This window comes from Panthera pardus, unplaced genomic scaffold, assembly GCF_024362965.1.
Source record: "Panthera pardus isolate Hobbes unplaced genomic scaffold, ASM2436296v1 HiC_scaffold_7, whole genome shotgun sequence".
Taxonomy (NCBI): Eukaryota; Metazoa; Chordata; class Mammalia; order Carnivora; family Felidae; genus Panthera; species Panthera pardus.
In genome coordinates this window covers 15,262,850-15,285,816 of record NW_026527002.1, presented here as the reverse complement: position 1 = coordinate 15,285,816, position 22,967 = coordinate 15,262,850, and positions in this window count along the sequence as shown.

The window sequence follows — 22,967 nt, the reverse complement described above, 5'->3', positions numbered from 1 at the left end:
ATCGCAGTCAAGAAAAAACAAGAAACAACAATTTCAAACATAAGGACAACAGATGTGGAAATTGTCATGTGCAACATGTAATTAAAACCAGATGAATAATAAATCAAAGACAATGGAATAATATCTACAATGTGTTGAGAGAAAACAACTATTGATCTAGAATTGTATACTCAGCAAAAGTGTGATTTAAAATAAGGTAACAAATATAAGGGTAGAAATAACAAAAAATGCTAAAAGAAATGCATGATGAAATTGCAAAGATGAGTTTACATACCCCAGGGAAAAACCTGAAAAAGTGAACAGACATTTAAAGAAATTGAATATTTGGAAATGAAAAATAATCATTGAAAGAAATAACTTAATGCTTGGTTAAATAGTAGATCAGACTTAATTGAAAAGAAAATTAATGAACTGTAAAATATATCTGAAAAATTTATCCAGAGTGTAGGTAAGGTAATTAAGGTGATGAAAAATACAAAAGGAAAGTGAGACATACATTAGACAGAATAGAAAAACTAATACCTACCTACTCAAAGTCTCAGAAGGATAAAACCTGGAGAACAGAGGAGAAAATATATTTAAATAAAATTTTCCAAAATGAAATAAACATGATTCCAGATACCAACAGGTTAAGTAAAAAGAAACTCACATCTTTATGTATCCCACTGAAACCCTACAACATCAAAGATTAAAAGAAGATCTTTTAAGCTGCCTGAAAGCAAAGATAGATTATAAAAACTACAATAGTTAAATGACCTCAAACTTTTTAACACCACTGGAAACTGGAAGACAGTAAAGTGTAACTACAAACTTTTGAGAGAAAACCATTGCTCAAAAATCAGATAATCATCATAAGGGCAAAATTTTAAAGAAATTAGATATGTACAAAACTGAAGCATTTTTCCACGAAGAAACCTGCTCTAGGTAAACTGTGAAAGAATCTGCTTTACAAAAATAATCATGCTAGAAGTATGGTCTGCAACTTAAGAAGTGATGGTAAAAATAGAATGATAAACATGTATGTAAATTCAAATAAACATTTCTAATATAAAACAATAATGTCTAATGTATGGGGTTAAACAAAAAACAAATGAAATATTCAACCAGGTATAATATAATATAATAATATAATATAATATAATATAATAACAATACTATATAAGACCTAAGGGGGAAGATGTAAACTAAATATTCCCCATGGGGACAGCTTGGACACAGAGTGTTAAAACCCTAGGGAAATGAAGTGTGTAACCAAATGAAGCATTGGAGACAGGAGGGCTCCTACTCTGTAGCGTGGTCCTGCAGGTGATGTCTAGAGCATGAACAAAGGGAGAAAGGTGTTGTCATGGGGCAATACAGTAGCTCGACACAGGAAGCTCAGGTGGTGGCAAAGAAAACATCTGTGGATATTGTGGCAGCAGCAATGAGAAATTGGTTGCACGCAGGAGAATTGATCAAATAAGTAAACATATTAAGGATAATGGGAGCCATGTTCCTCAGAGTTCCAAGATGGGGATAGAAATATAGAAAGGCAGAAAGGTAGACAGAATTCTGCAGTACTGGATTGGAATGATATTGGTGTGAACTCAAGGTGTTCAATATTCATACCTAGTGCGGTTCTCTCAGATGTTCTGAGAACAGCAACTTCCCAACAGCAATGGGCACTTAGCAATCACAACTTGGCTCCCAAATACTATCCTCCCCTCAAAAGAGACTATAGCTTCTTGGAGGACTGAGGCAGAGAATGTACGAGATAGGCCTGGAATCTTGTGTGCTAGAAAGCAAAGAAATGTTCAAAAAATGATAAGAAGGTATCAAAAGAACAAGGGATCCATCATGATTTAGCTTCCACTGCCCAAATATTGGATAATTTGGGTATCAAAACAAAGAATGCTAGTAATGGAGGCTACCTTCCAACAAAATAGAAATCATGAGTCTACACTGATATAAATAAATGAATGAATAGATGAAAACATGATATTTACATGATTTTCAAGTTCCTCTCAGCAATGTACTCCTTATTACAAAACTAAAAGGATTACTTTTACAGAGAGAAGCCTGTATTAATCAACTGAACGTTATAAATACCATCTGTAAAATGAACACTAACTGGAAAACAACATCTAAAAAATAATAAAAATCATGCACCACCCGAGAGGATGCAATGAGAATAGTGCAGCATCGTTTCTGCAATATTCCTGCCAAAGAATAACCTGAATCTAATCACAAGACTGTCAGTAATGTATCAATGTTAATTTCCTAATTTCAATACTTGTATGAGATTACATGGGAAAATGTTATTGTTGGAGATAGACACTCAAGGTTTGGGTATGATGAAACATAAAGTTTTAAAGTTTTTCTCAAATTATTCAGGAACAAAACATGTTTTTTTGTAGTGTACTTGCAATTTTCTATAAATTTGAGATTGTTTTAAAAATACTATATATATAAATATGTATATATATACATATGTGTGTATACACACACATATATATATACACACATATGCATACACATACATATACATACACACATACACACACACAAACATCAGGAAATAAAGCATTAAGATTGCCAGGGTGCTTCTAAAAGAAAAGACTATACTCACCTGCTAGGTAACAGGAGATATTATGCAGCAGTAGAAATTAGTACACTTTATAGTAGCTCAGGGATAGACATACTAACCAATGAAATAGAAATGAGTGCCCAGAAAAGGACCTTTGCGTATATGGAACTTTGATATGTGGCAGAATTGCCTAACAGATCATAGGGGAAGGAAGGTTTATTCAATAAATGGTGCTGGGACAATTGGACGTTCAGGTAGGAATTCTGGAAATGTTCCTCTGGTCTTCAAATCATCCTCTCAATTCCTCAACCAGTCTAGGTGCTTAACTCCAGGGTTGGGAACACCTGCATGTGACCTTTCCAGAATTCCCAGCCAAGTGTTTTTTGACTTCATTTTTTAAATTTTTTCCATTTTTAATTGTTTTCCAAAATTCAAATATAAGATGATGTGACATAAAACTCTAGATGGCCATTTGTTTTCTTGAAAAATCTGCAATAAAAATGAGCCTGCACTCTCACATGGTGATAATAATTTACAGCTCAGCAGTGCTGCCCCCATTTACAGGGCACATACCCCAGTTCACCACAGAACTTCTACACACAGTTACACTGCTTGCCGGGGCTATCTAGCCCCTGGAGTTTTCTATCACAGGTCTAGTCAAGAGTGTTCCGTTGCCCCACATGGCAACCACCATGTCCTTCTCCGCTTTGCCAGGGTGGGTGGAAGTCAAGTGTCAGTCATCACTGCTTTCTAGTTAGTTTCAACTTTGCCCCTTGAGGCGTCTCCTTTCTATCTTCTAATCAGATGATCAAATTGCTTTCTTTCCTGAACTCTGCTATTAATTTATTTATTCTTCATTAAAACTTAAAATGACTGCTTGCATCATTTTGGAGGGAGAAGGGAAGGGCATTTTTAATAACAGTTTCACTCAGGCTTAACTCATACATCAAAAATTCACCCTTACAATTCAGTGGTTTTTAGTATACTCACAGTGTTGTGCAAACACCACCACTATCTAATTTTAGGACATTTGTGTCACCCCAAAAAGAAACTTCATACCCCTTAGCAGTCACTCCTCATTCCTTGCTTTTATCTTTAAAGGCATTACTTCTACTGAAGGTATTTTACTTTGGTTAAGTATTAAAGTCAATTCAATGGTCAGACAACAGAATCTAAAGGATTTTAAAGGGAAGGTGTTTGTTTATTTGGACTCTCTTGGTATTTCTGAAATAAGACCCTATACACCCACACAATATTATCTATTGTGTCCCCAAGTTTGTATCACCTGGCAAATTAACTATAAAATCAGTGAGGTTTGCTTCTTTGTGCCCTCTTCATTCTACAAATCTTTTGTACTTTCTCAGGCTTTCCTCTTCACTTCTAGGCGCCCACAGCACAATCACAAACCCCCAGCCACCCAGCAGGGCTCCATTCAGATTTAGCTTCCTCCATTGGAATATTCCACGTTCCAGAATGATCATACCGTCCCCAGCCCATACCCATGTCACTAGTGTTTCTGTGAACTGAAATAATTTAAGTGGTAGGAGAAAAGCAACAATGATTAGCCATATTCAGATAAAGAAATGACAGCTAGTTGCATTTTTAAAGTAACAGTTTGAAATGTGAGATTTCAGGCTGTAGGGGCAGAATTTTATTTCCAGTGAAAGAGGCATGAATAGGCAGGTTGGCAAGTGACTTGACACAAGTGGTTTTTCTACATTCTTAAGTACCGTCTGTAAAGCTAAAAATTTTTCTGCATTTTGCTCTAGTATAGCAACACGGTTTAGTGAGAGTGCCAAGCTTTTTATTTATTTCTGTGGTGCAAACAGGAAGGCATCATAGGGTTGATGAAAGCAGAACTGAAGACCTATGGAATGCAGAGGGTCCTCAGTAGCGCCTTTAAGGACCTCTTTCTCTAATATAAAAGTATTACATGCTAACGAGAAATTTTGGAGAATACAGACAAGTATAAAAAACATTTTAACCGCTTTAAACGCCACTAGTCACTGTTCATATTTTGTATATTTTTTCTAATCTTTCTTACTCTGAATATGCTAATTCCTAAAATATTTTCTCCTCCTTAACTCATATGAGTTAAATTAAGCTATTAACCCTTGACATATAGACCACTAACCTTAGAAATTATTATCTTAATTTTTAAATTACTTTTTTATGACTTAAAAAAATTCAAACTCATTGAGGACATTTACAAAATGCAAAAAAATTATAAAGAAGAAAATAATCGTCACTTTTAATTCTACTCTCAAGTAATAACTACCAACTCTCATAATTTAAATAAGTTTAGCAAAGAAAACTAGTCACCACACTGTTGCCTAAAACAATGCAGGTTACTGACGCTAGTATTCTGGCTGGACTGCTATGTCAGCCTGTCCTAGATCATATGTGATGAGGGCCACTCCACCCACCCAAGCTACTGATAAGCTCCTACCAATTACTTTTCTCTTAACAGAATTTTGGTAAATTTCCTCAAAGGCTCTAACAAAAGAGTAAAGGGAAAAATGAAGGCACACAGAAGGCAAACGAAATACCTTCCTGACAACCAGAAAGCCATAGTCACAATGAATGAGACTTACTTCGTGAATTCATCTTGCAGGTTGCATAATGGTATCCTATCAGTAATTCTTTAAAATAACATCTCTTAAATCAATTAGAGTCTATGAATATGACACTGTGAGAACCAATGATCTGGAGACAACAGTTACATGTCATGTTTACCTTTTATTTATTTATATTTAATTGGCAGTGCAGAATTTCACAAAAAATGAGGGAAAAAAGCAAAACATCCTTTAAGAATGACTGTTTTTACAAAGTCTTTAAAAAAAGTTGGCGCTATATGCAGAAAAGCCAAGCCATTTCCTTGGCATATCTCACTTTTCACACTCCTTTTCCACAGTAATCAAGCATTCCCTCCGTTGTGCTGCGCTCTTAAAACAGAATAACTTCCAAGTATTCCTTTGTCACTCTAACCATATTAACAGTTTTGCTCTAAACCTGTAGGTACCCTGGGCTCCTCTGGGAATGTTGGGTAATAGAGAGTTGGGGAGAGAAGCCAGCTTTACCAAGGAAATATCCAGCAACACACTATCAGTTCCCGTGTACAGAGAACTCATCGTGGATTTCAGCAAGAAACTGGTTTTGTCTTCTGTGTCATCAGTGCGGTGTTAATTTCTATAAATAAATGTGCTGTTTGACTCTTTTAAACCATATCCTACAAAAATAAATAGATGGATTTTTCACCAGACTTTGAGAATATGTTTGGAATCGTTCTGATTTAAAATATAGACTATATACTATGCACAATTATGCAACTTACATATGGGGGGTAAGAGCATAATTTTAAAGACTTCAATTAGCTACATACTCTATATTTTGAAAAAAATGCTTTACATTATAAATGCAGAGGGCTCCAAATGTTCTTTAATTTCCTAATATGATTAATTTCAATGTTCCTTTGGCCACAGCCATGAGAAATTATACCAAACAAAAGGCAACCTCAAAAATTAGCAAATCTTAGTTTCACATCATCAAAAGGCTAGAAACAAAAAATGAGAATTTTAAGTGAGTCCAAAGGTTGCCTGAAAAGGATAACCTCTTGAGGACACCCAGAGGAGGCATGTTCTGTCAAGGACACCTGAGACTGATGCACAATGTGAGGAATGGCTGACAACCAACAAACAGGCATCTATTCTAGAACAGCTGAAACTGAGGCATGACCAGATGCCCATGTGACTGCAAATCCGGACAGGCTTGCCACCGATAGTTAAAAGTCCAGCCTGAGGGAAATTTGGCCGCCACTCAGGAGAAACATGCCATGCATATTAAGATCCCATGGACAGAGAAAACAAACAATGGTTTTAAATGTGAGCCTAAAACCAAGGAATGTAATATCTAATCAATATCCAAAATTCACCATTATGGGTAAACAGTAAAAGTAAAAGATCAGTGAAAGGCTCCAAGTTAAGGTCAATTAATTAGCCTCCATAGCCACTGGAATGGTTATTAACAGGGCACAATCAAAATCCACCAAAATTTTTTTTATGACATCGAGGTAAAAAAAATACTTTATGGCCACAGGGTGCAGTGAAAGGAAACTAGTATTTTGCATGAGGGATCCCACTCCTTCCCTTGGACCATCCTCATGTTTTTAAACCTCTACAGTTCCCATGGAGCATTTCTTTCACCGTAGACATTAACAGGCCACAAGTGTACATGTTACAAAGTGCAGGCACTGGTTGGTGATTGAGCTGCTTCTCTATGTAATGTACTTCACAAAGAGAATCACATTCATATGTGCATTGTACAGCAAATGTATGTGCATCGATGAAAAAGATTTTTTTACAAAGCTGTAAATTATTATAACTCTATTTTATTATAGTTGTAGACAAATACTACAATCTTGACTTTTAAATAAGATTTATAAAAAGGTAAAGCTCTAAGGAAAGCTGGACAATATGGCTATATAAAGACAGAAACAGAAAGAAACAGGAGAGAAGAAAAGAAGAGGAAGGGGGAGGGGAGAAGAACAGCACTGTAGATGCTGAATCAGATTTTAAATTTTTAAGCTAATAGAAACTAATAAGGTGACTTTTATAAAGGAAGATTAATCAGATTTTGGTTCATGATGGAAAACTGGAGTGGACATTCCTACCTTCAATGTACTTTCTCCCTCTCCTGGTAGACCCCAAACATCTCCTTTTTTTTTTTTTTTTTACGGTTTTTACTTATTTATTTTTTTAGGTTTATTTATTTATTTTGAGAGAGAGAACAAGCAGAGGAGGGGCATAAAGAGAGAGAGAGAGAGAGAGAGAGAGAGAGAGAGAGAATCCCAAGCAGGTTCCATGTCGTCAGCATGGAGGATGATCTCATGAACCATGAGATCACGACGTGAGCTGAAACTGAAAGTCAGATACCTAACTGACTGAGCCACCCAGGTACTCCTCTATTTGTTTGTTTTGAGAGAGAGAAAGAGAGAGAGAGAGAGAGAGAGAGAAAGCACATGCATGTATGCAAGCAGAGAAGGGGCACAGAAAGGGAAAAAGAGAATCCCAAGCAGGCTCCATACTGTCATACTGTCAGCATGGAGCCTGACTTGGGGCTAGAACCCACAAATTGAACTGTGAGATCATGACCTAAGCCAAAATCAAGAGTCAGTAGCTTACCCGACTGAGCCACCCTGGTACCCTCCCCCCCATGCTTTTTTAACCTTTAAGAAACTTCATTCTTTGTGATTATGGCATAGCTACCAATTACAGTTACACAACTATTCCCAGAAGTGGAAACTGCAAGCTACGTCAACCAACCATATTCACCTCCTGAGGGATTTAAATTAGAGCAAAGATCTACAGGTGCAGATGTTTATGGCTGGATGATTAAATGGAGTCATCTCAAAAAGAGGGCTCTCAAGTTCCTGGAGCTGAAACCCACAGAGAAACTCTAGATCCCATCTTCTATTTTGGCAAGTTAATGTATATTCTGCAGAAAGATCTATGGTTGCTTTTGCTTTAGTCAAAGGGTTTTAGACTATATTTCCATGGATACAGGGGCCATATCTAATGTCACTAATTATTACATGTTCTGTGCTTGGCTCTGCATTGAGTTCTTGGTAGGCATTTAACTACTCGCTAAATGTTGAAACAGCATAAGTGAATAAGCATATCTCAACTCCTAAAAATACTTCCTGCTTTTAAAATTTAAAGAGTAATTTACATTTTAAATATAAATAGTTGAGATAATTTTCATTAAATATCCCAAATAGTAACAGAAATGAGCAGAGTATTAATATAAAAAGTTGAATTTTAAAAGGCAAAAATATTAGACAAAAATTTTAAAAAATGACTTTTGCAGTTTCCATTACATGTTCTATTTTATATAAGTGTAATTTATGCCCAATTCCTACTTATTCGCATTGATGAATAACATTTTAACACACTTTTCATCCTCACCTGTGCACATTATTAGATTATTTGCATGACTTATTTTGTTTTCACAAAGCCATCAATTCTCTAAAATTAACTGCTACTTTAAATTTTTTTCAGTACTGTTGTGAACTGAATGTTTGATTCTGCACCCCCCCATTCATATGTTGAAATCAAATTCCCAATATGATAGTATTTGGAAGTGGGGCATTTGGGAGGTAATTAGGTCATGAGAACACAGCCTTAATGAATGGGATTTGTGCTTTTATAAGAAGAGGACAGAGAACCTCTTTTCCATCACATGAGAATACAGCAAAGTTTGGCAGTCTGTGACATCAGAATCCAACAACACTGGCACCCTGATCTTGGACTTTCAGCCTCCAGAACTGTGATATATACATTTTGGTTGTTTAAAAGCTACCCAGACTGTTGTACTTTGTTACAACAACCCAAACTAAGGCAAAATATATATGTCTCTCAGGATCCACGAAGTTTTTCCAAGAACTTTGTAGGCAGTGAAAACTTAAGAAAATCTATTTTCATATTCTCAACTTCTGCTTTTTGCTAAAATTGATCTGCCTGAGAATAGGGCTGTGGTCAAGGCATCAATTTAGTTTATATTTTCCATCTTCCCTTTTCACAAACTTCCTTCATATTACAATAGAAACATTCCAACTCTTATCAAAAAGTGTCTGAAATCTTTTTTAACCAAGTCACCATCAGCTTTTGATAAGGTGTTTTTTTCTCATTTTTCTGTTCTAGACAAAGTGGGGCATTAGAAATGGGGTATTTTGCCTGTATTGGAATATTCTAATATTAGATATATCTGTAGAGTTAGGTTAAATATTCTAATATCAGATATATTTGTAGAGTTGGTTAAAGTGACCATTTTCTTCCAAATATCTATCTTCTTCTGTCTCCCTAATTCTGTCTCCTTAATTCTTGCCAAAAAAATTGTTGATGCTGAGGAAAATGCTGAGAAAAAGGCAACAAAATTGTGTCACTGGTAAATATTGAAAAGCATTGTAGGTTATTTCACCTAGGTGAAAAGCTCATAGACAGACTGTCCTTCCTATCTATCTATCTATCTATCTATCCATCATCTATCATCTCAGAATAAAAAGATTTGTAAAAATGCAACCTCTCTTTCCCTACCCTATCTTTCCTTTCAGAATGATTTAGTACAAAAACCCATAGGTATGACAGAGCAAAATAACACAAATAGGGCAAGTAGGAGTACCATCCCAGCAATGAGTGTCCAAGCAAGGTAAAGAAGTCATCTGTGCAATGGCCATGTGTGGGTTGTCAGAGCTAAGAGGTATGTGAGAAGGTTGTGGGAGTGGGGCAATGTTGCTGTTGGTAATTGGAGTTTATTTGCATATAGGTGGGATCGATCAAAGGAGTAAATAGATTGAGGATGATGGTATCCAAGTTTCTCATTATCAGACTTATATATGCATATACATTCATGTGTATTATACATATTAAAATGTGCATTTCTAATTAAACTTTACTTTTTAGGTTTCACTATCAATTTCTATAATATGTTTACGTTTATTTGAACAATGATGTTCCAATAATAATTGTAATGATAACTTAATCCAGATGAAGGGAAAATAACACTTAAGTCTTCTGGTCACAGAGAACATAAAAAATTATTTTAAATTTATATACATATTTTTATAGCAGAAAGATATAAATTGTGATCAATAAAAGACCTCCAAGCATAAAAATATATTATGTTAGGATAAAATTCTGTGGGAGAAATGGAATGGAAATATGAGTTCAAGGAGAAAATGGAACCATGCAAAATTTCTGGTTGTTAAAGAAAAGCTTATTCATGGATTTTTAAAAATTGATGATGGTGGGTATAAAGTATACTATTTAAATTATATTGGAGAGATATACTATATCACTACAGTACTTAAATTATATTGAATAGATATGTTGAAAAGAATATTACAATTTTTGTATCAAATGTCAATAATTAAGGTATGCCAAAAGTCACATATTTTGAAATTAATTTAACTTATGATGAAAAAAATTTCACTGTCAATTTAAAAATGGACAAGAAAGCAAAACTAGTTTCCAAAAAATGCTAGAGGCATGTAAGCAACCCCTAAAGGTAAATATTTCATATACGCTTACAACTAGAAAAATAGAAATTCACAAAAATTAATTAATGTTAACAAGGTCACAATAGTAAGTGATTAAACCAGAAGGGTCTGTGACTCTGATCCTCTACATTTCTCACTGCACCTTCACTTTCCCAGATTTTCCTCACTCCACTTCACTTCTTGTCCAGCTCATTGGCTGGATTGATCCACAAGGGCCTCAAGATCACCACAAGCTGCTTGGCTACCGATTCACAAAGGCAATAACTACAGAGAGGCCACAGCTTCCCATATACTTCTGCATTAACTCTCCCTTCTCAGTCCATTTCGCTACATGTGTGTGGCTTCGTGATTTCTCTGCAAGCTCCAACATGTCCACCTGCCAGTGTTTCAGGAGGGGGGTTAGTGCTTCCTTCTCTGGTCCTCCAAATTTCCTTCTATACTTTCACTTCCCTACCTCTTCCCACAATTGTGTAAAGTTTAATACCTATAATAAATCTTTTATTCTTGTAATATGCATGATGGCTCTGCTTCTTCACTGACACAATTATTGTCAGCACTGCTGATCTTCCTTAGGACCAACTCCCATTACCTCTCATTACTTCGAGTTCTATAAACAGATTCAAATTCCCAAATGGCTCCAAGGGTCCACCTACAAAGTATGACCCATGAGGATGAACCATACACACGCAAGGGATGTCAGAGAGAATTAAGATTATTTTATTATAAACCATGTACACTACTTTTGAAGTGGTATAGTGTTACTTGAATGTAGACTTGAATTGTTGTAAATGTATATTGCAAATTCTAGGGTAACTGCTGAATAAAGTAAGAAAAGAGGTATAACTGTTATGTTAAGAGAGAAGAGAAAAATGGGATCATATAAAATGCTCAACTAAAACCTCAAAATGTGGACAGAGAATGGAGAACAAAACAGCATCAAGGAACAAAGGCAACAAATAGAAAACAGTGAAAAATATGGTAGAAATTCATCCATCTATGTAAATAATCACTTTAGACAATTATAAATAATTATCTAAACACACCAATTGAAAGACAGATATTGTCAGGGTGGATCAGAAAACAAGACTCAAATGTATGTTGGTTATGACAAACTCACTTTAAATACAAAGACACATATTAATTAAAAGTGATATAATTAAAATATACCTTAACAATTAAAAAATATTAAGAAATATTACAATGTCAGCACTCAGATCACAGTGGAATTAAACTAGATCAATAACAGAATGATAGCTGGAAAATGCCCAAATATTTGGAGATTAAACAAAACACTTCTAAATAACACATGGTTCAAAAAAGAAATCTCAAGAGAAATTTTAAAATATTTTGAAGTAAATGAAAATGGAAACACAGATATCAAAATTGCATGATGTGGCAAAAACATTGTTTAGAGGGGAACTTACAGAATTGAATGCATATATTAGAAAAGAAGAAAGATCTAAAATCAATAATCTAAGCTTCCACCTTAGGAAAGTAGACAAAGAAGAGCAAATTAAATCCAAAGTAAGCAGAAGAAATTAAGTAAAATTTAGAGTAGAAATTAATGAAATTGAAAATAGAAAATCAATAGAGAAAATCAATGAAATCACATCTGGTGCTTTGAAGAAATCAATAAAATTGATAAGCCTCTAGCCAGGTTAACTAAATCAAAAAGAAAGAGGATAAAAATTACTAATACCAAAAGTGACAGAGAAGACATTAATACAGATCTCATGAATTTAACTCTATGCCCACAAATTCAATAACCTTAATGGAACGTACCAAATCTTTGCAGGACAGAATCTATCAAAACTTAAACAGATGAAACAGAAAATCTGAGAGGCCTATACCAATTAAAGAAATTGAATCAATAATTAATAATCTTCCAAAACAGATAGCACCAGGCCCTGATGGGTTTATTGGTGAAGTCTCTGAAACATTTAAGGAAGAAATTATGCCAATTTTCTATAATTTCTTTTAAAATATAGCAGAGGGAATGCTTTCTAATTCATTCTATGAAGTCAGAATTATCCTAATATCAAACCAGAATATTTTGATGCACAGAGATCTTTGGTGTCAGGTAAGTACTTATGGTATTCCTACAAAATATAGATGGGTAACCTATTAAAAGTCTTAGTTGATTTTTGTAAGCAGAAAAGTTCTAAATCTAAAAGTTTCACTTGATTCACCACAAATTATGTTTCCTCAACCAATTATTTTGCTTGAACCAGTTCACAGATCCAAACCCATTTAATGATGAATAGGCCAAATCCCCTGAAGGAAAGGCCTTGTACACCGCCAAAAGTTTATATTTTAAATCTTCTTCCAAGCCTTTTTTCAAAAAGACATACAGCCATTGTGCTTGGTGAGAAAGAAATTACTAGACAATCACAGAAATCAAAAGATTAATGAAGTTTTGGCTTAGATCCCTAAATAAATGAACCCAGTGGTTGTTTCCTCACTTACCGAATGCACAATTAGAATAAACATATTCAGTAATTGGCAGAATACTACACATTGTCTCCTTGATCTGGAGACTGAGGGTTATTATGGTAGGAAAGGTTAAATGAAAATTTCTAGCACTGCCTCTATCTAACAACTACTGCCACATTTATAGGGGAATATTAGCAGATATTAATACTTAATCAAGAAAATAAGAAATGCAAGAGTATGGTGTTCCTACAATAACTCCATTTAATTTGCCTATACGGACTGTGCAGAGGGCAGATAAATATTAAAGAACAAAAAATATGTATTGCAAGCTTAATTCGGTGATGATTTAAATTACAGCTGTTGTTCTACATGTGGTTTAATTATTGCAGCACATCAACACATCCCCTGGCACAGTAGCTATTAATCTGACAAATGCAGTTTGCTTTCACCTAGAAGGGCCAGCAATAAATATTAACTGTATTAGCTATACCAAATCTCCAGCCCTTGTCATAATCATAATCCAGTCAAAGAGACCTTCACTGTTTCTTCATTCATAAGATAACATATTGGTCCACTACAATGATGTTACCATGCTGATTGAATCTTGTAAAGAGGAAATAAAGCCTCTCTAGACATCATTAGACACATGTATACCACCTTGATGGAATTTTTAGGGGTCTGCCTCCTCCCACCTTTTGGGCCTTTTTGGCTCACTCTTTATCCATTTCACCTACCTCCTACCCATGCCTCTGCAACCACCAATCTGTTCTTACCAATATGTTTTTTGTATCTATGAGCTTGGTTTTGTTTTTATTTTTTTTAAGATTCCACATATTAGTGAGATTATATTGTACCTATCTTTCTCTGTCTGACTTACTTCACTTAGCGTAATGTCCTCAAGGTCCATCCACATTGTCACAAATGACAAGATTTTATTGTGCATGTATATGATTTTCTTTTCTTTTCTCTCTCTCTCTCTTTTTTTTTGGGGGGGGGAGAGAAAGAGAAAGAGAGAGAGAGAGAGAGAGAGAGAATCTTAAGCAGGCTCCATACCCATTACAGAGCCTGACGTGGGGCTCAATCTCATGAGCATGAGATCATGACCTGAGCTAAAATCAAGAGTAGGATGCTTAACTGACTGAGCCACCCAGGTGCCCCTGTATATACAATTTTCTATTGTATATATATGATACATTTTCTTTATCCATTCATCCATTGATGGACACTTAGGTTGTTTTTATATCTTGGCTATGGTAAATAACAATTAAATGAACATGGGAGTGCATATGTCTTTTCAAACTAGTATTTTCATTTTCTTCAGATAAATGCCCAGAAGTGGAATTGCTGAATCATATGGTAGATCGACTGATTGATTTTAGAGGAACCCCTATACTGTCTTCCACAGTGGCCCCACCAGTTCACATTCCCACCAGTAGTACACAGAGCTTCCCTTTTACCCACTTCCTTGCCAACATTTGTCTGATAATAGCCATTCTGACAGGTATAAGCTAGTATCTCCTTGTGGTTTTGATTTACATTTCACTGATGATTAGTGATGTTGAATATCTTTTTAGGTACCTATTGGCCATCTGTCTGTCTTCCTTGAAAAAATGTTTATTAAGATCTTTTGCCGATTTTTAAATTGGATTGTGTGTTTGTTTTGCTATTAAATTGTATGAGTTTTTATATATGGATATTAACTCCTTATCAGATAGGCAAATATTTTTACCATTCAGTTAGTAGGTTGCCTTTTCATTTTGTTAATGGTTTCCTTTGCTGTGCAGAACCTTTTTAGTTTGATGTGGCCCCACTTGTTTATTTTTGTTTTTATTGCCTTTGCTTTTGATGTCAGATCCAAAAAAACATCACTAAGACTAATGTCAAGGAGTTTATCACCTATGTTTTCTTCCAGGGGTTTAATGGTTTCGGGTCTTACGTTCAAGTCTTTAATCCATTTTGAGTTTATTTTTGTGTATGGTATAATATAATGGTACAGTTTCATTCTTTTACATATAACTCTTTTCCTAATATTTATTGAAGAAACTATCCATTTCCCATTCTACATTTTTGGTTCCTTTATCATAAATTAATTGGTCACATATGTGTGGCTTTATTTCTGAGCTTTATTCTGTTCAGTTGATCTCTGCATCTGTTTTTATGGTAATATCATACTATTTTTTTTAAGGAACAATGTAAAATGTTTTACTAGAAAAGCTTTTTAGCAAATGGATTGTGGTGGATATCAAATCACTGTGGTATTTAAATTCCACTAGATACACTTTAAAGTGAAAGAACAGTTTCATCTTTAAAGTTATATGTTTATAATATATACTTACAGTTATCTTTTTGCAACCACTTAAGTTAGTAATACAAAACCTTAATTTTCAACTTAAAAATTCTTTACAAATATCAAATCATTATGTTGTACACCTGAAACTAATATTGTATATCAATTATATCTCATAATAAAGTTCTTTTTTCTTCCAAGATTTTATTTAAATTCATTTGTTAATATACAGTGTAGTATTAGTTTCAGGAGTAGAATTTAGGGATTCATCACATACATATAACTCCCGGTGCTCATCACAAGTGCCCTCCTTAATGCCCATCACACTTTTAACCAATCCCCTCCTACCTCTCCTCCAACAACCCTCACTTTGCTCTTCTCTCTAGTTATAGTCTCTTATGGTTCATCTCCCTCTCTGTTTTTATCTTATTTTATTTTTCCTTCTCTCACTTATGTTCATTTGTTTTGTTTATTTTTCTTTTCTTTTTTTTAAAGAGAGAAACAGAGGGAGAGCACAAGCGGGGAAGAGGGAGAGAGAGAGGAGAGAGAGAGAGAGAGAGGGAGAGAGAGAGAGAGAATGGGAGGGAGTCTTAAGCAGGCTCCATGCTCAGTGTGGAGAGCAATGCGGGTCTCGATCCCAAGACTCTGGGATCATGACCTGAGCTGAAATCAAGAGTCAGACACTCAACTGATTGAGCCACCCAGGAGCCCTTGTTTTGTTTCTTAAATTCCACATATGAGTGAAATCATATGGTATTTGTCTTTCTCTGACTGACTTATTTTGCTTAGCATAATAACACTCTAGTTTCATCCATGTCATTGCAAATGGCAAGATTTCATTTTTTGATGGCTGAGTTATATTCCTGTGTGTGTGTGTGTGTGTGTGTGTGTGTGTGTGTGTACCACATCTTCTTGATCCATTCATCAGTTTTTGGACATTTGGGCTCTTTCCATAATTTGGTTATAAACATTGGGGTGCATGTACCCCTTTGAATCAATATTTTTGTATCTTTGGATAAATACCTATTCATGCAATTAATGGGTCACACAGTAGTTCTATCTTTAAATTTGAAGAAACTCCATACTGTTTTCCAGAGTAGCTGCAACCAGTTTGCATTCCCACCAAAGTGTTTCCCTTTCTCCACATCCTCACCAACATCTGCTGTTTCTTGGGTTGTTAATTTTAGCCATTCTGATTGGTGTGAGATAGTATCTCATTGTGGTTTTGATTTGTACTTCCCTGATCTTTCCTGATCAGAGCAAATATTTGAGCCGACCTCCTAGAGGCTTTCCTTGTTGTAACATTGTACTAAAACTGACTCATAAATAGCATACAGGTTTTTTTTTCTTTAAGATTAGAATCATTTAATAAACATGGTTGCTGTAGCATCTCAGAAGCTGAGAGGCTGGTTCTGCTAGTAAAAAAGAAACAACTTCAAAATGAATGAATCCAGGAATGATCACCATCTATGTGCTATCTGCCCCTGAAATATTTCTTTCTTTTTAAAGATTTTATTTTTAAGTAATCTCTACACCCAGTGTGGGGCTCTAACTCACACCCCTAAGATCAAGAGTAGAGTGCTCTACCAACTGAGCCCATTAGGCACCCTTGCCCCTGATATATTTCTGTGGCACCATAGTAGACTCTGTGTATTTAGTGGGCACTGTGTTGTATTGCTCAGGTTCTCTGTCAGTGTGACAAGACCTGTGCTCCCAGCCTTCTGGGAGTGTGTCACCAGCTGCTTCAGAAACTGTCTTCAGCTAAAGAGAACAACACCCTTGTCTAAGGTCACTCTTCCCACCTTCCTGAGGGCAGTCCACAAGCAATGGCATGTTGCAATTGTGCTCTAAAGTTCTAAACCTTCACGTAATTTTGGGACAGTTCTGAAGGGCAATCTGGGTTCTAGGTATCCTTAGGGGCTGAGTCTTGTTGAAACTGTATTCCAGCCCAAACTCTCCTTCTGTCTACATATTTTCTTCACTCTCCCACTTCCCATGATGATTCTGAGAGCCTGCCCTAATAAACTCCTGCACTGGCCTCCTTCTCTGTCTGTTTCCCAGGACCTCTCTTGTAACAGGTAGAAATAGTAGAACCTGGTAGGAGAGAGGTAGCATGGGTAGATTTTATTTCATACCAGGACTCTTTGTTGCTTCTCCAAGAACTAAACTGGCTCAATCCCTGCCACCACCACCCCCTGCCACCAAGAAACAAAGTTTTTGAATCTATAAAACTTTCCATTAGTAAACAGAGCTCTGTAGTTGGGGAGTGAGGGCAGGGGGTATGGTTCTTGTGTAAAGGAATGCTCAGAGACATCCTTATGCTTTTTTTTCCTCAGGAATCGAATTTCAAGGGCTAATTGGGAAACAAAATGCTGGAAAAGCCAGTAAGTGAGTCAGAGACCGAGACACAATGAATCTTAAATCCTGGCACAGGAGGTAGGGTCAGATCATGAGAATGAACTAAAGTTTAACATGGGATTATGAATTTGTAAGCCAGAATATTCAAAGCTCAAGTGTATAAAAGTAATGCCAAGACTATTAAACAAGAAATGATGAAACTATCGAATCTATTCCTTGCCTCTTGGAGATAATCAGAGCCATCTGCTCCACCATTTTTAAAGCTGTTTCAAAATAATTACATTTAGGTCTTACCTAAAATTGTACTTTATAAGAAAGTTTTCAATGTGATAACACTGTCTATGGTTGGGTCACTCTGTTCACTCAAATAGCATTTTATTTAATAACATTTTTTCCTGCCATGCCTACATGTGTAACCTGAGTGCTAGGTTAACTCTATAAACTGGCTTTTCAGGAGAAAGGAAAACTAAAGAGAAAATAAATGCAATTGTTTAAACTGTAAAGAAAGCCAGAATAAGAGGAAGGAGTTGTAATTGAAGATGTGTGTAGTCAGGTCAGGACTGGTATCTAAGTTGCCTCACTATTTACAATGTGCCAATTAAACAATAACTTTCAGGCTTATAGCTGTTTCAGGTCTCAGTGTATACCATCATTGCTATCTCAGCCACAATCAGAATAGCCACATTAAGGAAACAGGAAAGTGGCACATTTTATATTCCAATTGGGCAGAGGTTATATAGCAACAAGCTAACACCTCAGCTGGGCTGAATTTGCCTAACAGACTCATTTCTACTTAAACCCTATGTCAGTGGAGCAGAAGGTGCTCAAATGTAAAAAAGGGAGAAGCCCCAGGCATTTCTATTGTCATATATTTAGTCCTCATAATTTAAGCCTCATAAACATATAGGAAAGGTAGTCTTGTATCATTTTACAGATGGGAAAACTGAGGTTAGCTTCAGAGCTAAACAAGGGCTGCAGGAGGCCAAGGTACAAAGCAGAGGCCCGTTTGTCGCAATGGGCCATCTTGGTTACGGGCAGCTTGAGGTAAAAACAGGATCCATAAAAACGGAGGCAAGGATGACTGAACAGATATGGTAAAAAGTTTGTGAAAGAAAACTCTAAGGAAGGCAAGATGATACAGCGACAGGAAGGGCAACTTCACAGTGGAATGAAGGAGCAGAGTAATCACAGATGCTCTGAAACTCTTTGAGTCTTGTCTTTATGTTACGTAAAAGGAAATAATACCTGTATCTGAGATTGGTTTTGAAGATTAGATGAAACAATGCGTGTAAAACCCTGAAGCAGTACCTGGAACACGGCAGGCCTTCTCAATCCATGTACCTTTCTTCTTCCCTTTTCTTTCCTTCCTTTGCTTCACTATTTTGCCCAGAGTTGGTCTTAATTCTACAGAAGGGGATAGGAAATCAAAGTCAAGACAAAGAAGGGGGAAAAAAATAACCACAGTCATTATTTAGTTATAGATATGACTCAAAACCCAATCTATGTTTTATGTCAAAAGTTGACAGGACTTTTCAAGCTTGAGTAATCAAATAGATTTTAGGAGCTTTCTGATATTGGGGAGAAAATATGTGGATACCACTTTGACATTTTCACAGTGGTACTTTCAAATGTTTCCCAACAACTGAAGCCAGAACCTAATTTACTCTTTCCCTAGCACATTTTTTGCCTCCCAGGAATTCACAAAATTGAAGCCATGTGAGTGCGTGTGCTTAAATCTCCCTATTGTCACTCCACAATCTTATGTGGACTGGCCTTTTTTTTGTTCTCCTTTCTGATGTCAATCCTTTTTGATCTCTTAGTCCCAGCTCTTTGAAGGAAGGGTCATGTCATTCATTTTGTAGCTACAGCAGACTAAGCATAGAGCCATGGACAAAATTTGCACTTAACAAAAAGTTGTTGACTAAGTAGGAGGACTTGGAGGTCTCTATCCAGTGTATTAGTATTATCAAAGTCAGAGCAGGAGAATGTATTGAAAGCAGAGAGATATAACAAAATTCAAGTTTTGCTGACTTCCAACAGGCTCTTTAAAATGAAAAAAGTCGTCAAGGGAAATAGATTAGATTAGAAAGAGAACAGAAAAAGAGGCTGGCAGCTCTGACCACCTGGAAATGAGGGTCACCCAGGCAAGTGGGGGGAAATTTTGGAGGATGACCCTTCATCTCAATTTTCATGGCTCTTACTTTAAAGACTCAAATGTATCACCTTCTCCCTTTTCTCCCTCTGTTTTTTCCCTTGTATTTCCCTCTCCATGTGTCTGACAATGAATTATTGTCTGAAGAAAGATGACAAGGCCAGATGTTCTCTATACTTAACATACTTCCACATCTGCATATCTCAAAGGCTAAGGGCCACCCCATGACTCTTTTAGATCTGTTAACCCTGGTCTACTTAGCGCAGCCATGGTACACAAGACACTAACATTGGTAACCAATGTTGAAGGAACAATTTGTGGCTGGTTTCCAAAGGGGACTGCCGGGCAGACAGAACTTTACAGTTGTCTCTCCTATATACCTTATGACAACGTACTTTGGAATTAAGCTACTTATCAGATTTAGTAATAAAAACATAGGATCCCCAGTTAAATTTGAATTTCATATAGGCAACAAATAATATTGAATGCAGTATTTGGAACATGCTTATACGTGCTATGATGGCTGCTTGAATTCCAGGCATAGTATCCACGTTCAAACCAGTGTAAAAGCGAAGGAGGGAAGCAACAGGGTCTGTCCATGCCTGTTAAGGGCACTTTCCTGAACTAATACCTTATAGCTTAGTCGTGAGAATTTAGTCACGTGTCACATCTAACTACAAGAAAAACTGGGAAAGCAGTCTTTTAAATGGACACTTCAGTTAAAAATTGGACATGTTCATCATAACAAGCTATTAAAAGACATAAGGTACAGGAATCTAGCCAATATTATGAAATGGAAGAATTCTCCTCAAAAGAAGTTCCAGAAAGAAATGACAGCTAGAGAATTGCAAAAAACAGGTATAAAAAATATAACTGAGCAAGAATTTAGAATAATCATCATAAGATTAATAGCTAGGCTTGAAAAAAGCATAGAAGACAGCAGAGAATCTATTGCGGGAGAGATCAAGGAACTAAGAAACAGTCACGACAAATTAAGAAATGCTGTAAATGAGATGCAAAATAAACTAGATGCAGTGACAGCAAAGATGGAGGAGACAAAGAAGAGATTAAGTGAAATAAAAGATAAAATTATGGAAAATGATGAGGCTGAGAAAAAGAGAGACAAGAAAATACTAGACCACGAGGGGAGAATTAGAGAACTAAGTGATTCAATGAAACATAATATCTGTATTATAGGAGTTTCAAAAGAAGAAGAAGAGAGAAAGGGGGTAGAAGGTTTACTTGAACAAATTACAGCTGAGAACTTCCCTAATCTGGGAAGAAAACAGACATCCAAATACAGGAGGCACAGAGAACTCCCTTCAGATTTAATAAGAATAGATATTCTCCACGACACATCATAGTGAAACTGGCAAAATACAAAGATAAAGAGAGAATTCTGAAAGCTACTAGGGACAAATGGGCCTTAACCTACAAGGATAGACACATAAAAATAGTAGAAGACCTGTCCACTGAAACTTGGCAAGCCAGAAGGGAGCAGCAGGAAATATTCAATGTGTTGAATAGGAAAAATATGCAGCCAAGAATCCTTTATCCAGCCAGGCTCTCATTGAGAATAGAAGGAGAGAAAGGCTTTCCCAAACAAAAACTGAAGGAGTTCATGACCACTAAACCAGCACAGCAAGAGATCCTAAGGGGGACTTTGTGAGTGGAATGCTGCAAAGACTACAAAGGACCAGAGACATCACCACAAGCATGAAACCTCCAGATAACACAATGACACTAAATCCATATCTAATGACTCTGAAGGTAAATGTACTAAATGCTCCAATCAAAAGACATAGGGTATCAGAACAATAAAAACACAAGATTCATCTATATGCTATCTAGAAGAGACCCATTTTAGACCTGAGGACACTTTCAGATTGAAAGTGAGGGGATGGAGAACCATCTATCGTGTTACTGGAAGTCAAAAGAATGCTGGAGTAGAGATACTTATATAAGACAAACTAGATTTTAAGCTAAAGGCTGTAACAAGATATGAAGAAGGGCATTATATCATAATTACGGGGTCTATACCTCAAGAAGAGCTAACAATTATAAATGTTTATGCTCCCAACTTGTAGCGCCCAAATATATAAATCAATTAATCACAAACATAAGCAATCTTATTGATAGGAATAGTGTAATTACAGGGGACTTAAATATCCCACTTATAGCAATGGACAGATCATGTAGGCAAAAAATTCAATAAAGAAACAATGGCCTTGAATGATACACTGGACTAGATGGACTTGACAGATCTATTCAGAACTTTTCATCCAAAAGCAGCAGAATACACATACTTTTTGAGCACACATGAAACATTCTCTGAGATCACATACTGGGTCACCAAACAGCCCTCAATAATTATAAAAGAATTGAGATCATACCATGCATATTTTTGTGATCACAATGCTATGAAACTTGAACTGCAAGAAAATGTTTGGAAAACCTCCAAATACATGGAGGTTAAAGAACATCCTACTAAGGAATGAATGGGTCAACCAGGCAATTAAGGAAGAAATTAAAAAATATATGGAAGCAAATTAAAATGAAAACATGACTGTCCAAACCCTTTGGGATACAGCAAAGGCAGACCCTAAGAGGAAAATACATTGCAATCCAGGCCTATCTCAAAAAACAAGAAAAATCCCAAAAGAAAATCTAACAGTACACCTCAAGAAACTAGAAGCAGAACAGCAAAGAAACCCCAAAGCCAGTAGAAGAGAAATAATAAAGATTAGAGCAGAAACAAACAATATAGAATCCAAAAAAAAAAAGTAGAACAGATCAAATGAATCTAAGAGCTGGTTTTTTGAAAAAATAAGCAAAATTGATAACCCCCTAGCCAGACTTCTCAAGAGGAAAAGAGATAAGACCCAAATAGATAAAATCACAAATGGAAGAGGACAGATCACAACCAATACCACAGAAATACAATTATCAGAGAATACTATGAAAAATTATACGCCAACAAACTGGACAACCTGGAAGAAATGGACAAATTCCTAGACACCCACACATTACCAAAACTCAAACGGGAAAAAATAGAAAATTTGAGCAGACCCATAACCAGCGAAGAAAATCCATTTTCAAAAATCTCCCAATAAATCAG